Source organism: Brassica oleracea, chromosome C5 (genome assembly GCF_000695525.1).
Source record: "Brassica oleracea var. oleracea cultivar TO1000 chromosome C5, BOL, whole genome shotgun sequence".
NCBI classification, from domain to species: Eukaryota; Viridiplantae; Streptophyta; class Magnoliopsida; order Brassicales; family Brassicaceae; genus Brassica; species Brassica oleracea.
In genome coordinates, this window is record NC_027752.1 from 33227638 (window position 1) to 33228792 (window position 1155).

Genomic DNA, 1155 nt, shown 5'->3' on the forward strand with positions numbered 1-1155 from the left:
TATCTGCAACCATTTCAATGCCAAGATGAAAATTCTAAGGTCAGATAATGGTGGAGAGTATACAAGTCATGCATTTAAGCAATATCTTGCTCAACATGGGATTACTCACCAGACAAGCTGTCCTTACACTCCTCAACAGAATGGAGTTGCTGAGAGAAAGAACAGACATTTGATGGAGGTAGCAAGATCAATGATGTTCCACACCAATGTTCCAAAAAGATTCTGGAGTGATGTTGTGATGTCTGCTACTTATCTGATCAATAGAACTCCAACTAAAGTCCTCAACGACATGTCTCCTTTTGAGGTTCTAAATAAGACCAAACCATCTTTGGACCATTTGCGTGTGTTTGGATGCCTCTGTTTTGTGATGATACCTGGGGAGCTGAGGAACAAGCTTGATGCTAAAAGCTCAAAAGCTATGTTCATTGGTTACTCTCCAACTCAGAAGGGGTATAAGTGCTATGATCCAGAGTCAAGAAGGGTTCTTGTCTCGAGGGATGTGAAGTTTGCAGAATCTAGAGGCTATTATGATGGAAAGAGTTGGGATGAGCTCAAAGATCTTTCTCAATCAGCCTCAGATAGAGCAAATAACCTTAGGGGAGTAATGGAGAGCCTGGGAATCAGTATGCCCTCTTTACCAAGGGTGGAACCTGTCCCAGAAAATGTACCATCTACTGACCCTCTTTACCAAGTGTGGAACCTGTCCCTGAAAATTTATCATCTACTGCAGCTGATAGTGTTGAGATCACTCATCCTAATCGTGAGGGGGGCAGTAGAAATGTTGAGCAGTCTACACAAGCTCAACCTGAAGAGAGCTCTGTAGCTCATGATCAAGATGAGATGCCATTATAATCAGATGTTGAGACTCAAGTAGAGGCGCCAAGTGAAGGAAATGAAGCAGAACCTGAGCAGATACAACCTTTGAGAAGGAGTACAAGGATCAGGAAACCCTCACAATGGATCAATACAAAAGTTTACTTCAATGCTGAAGCTGTAGCTCACCCAATAAGTGCAGTATGCTCCCTTGCTCAATATCCAGAAGATCATCAAGTCTTCATCAGTGAATTTGATCAGGAATACATTCCAAGAACATATGAAGAAGCTATGTTCAAGAATGATACATGGTTTGAGACTGAACTTCCAAAAACAAAGAAG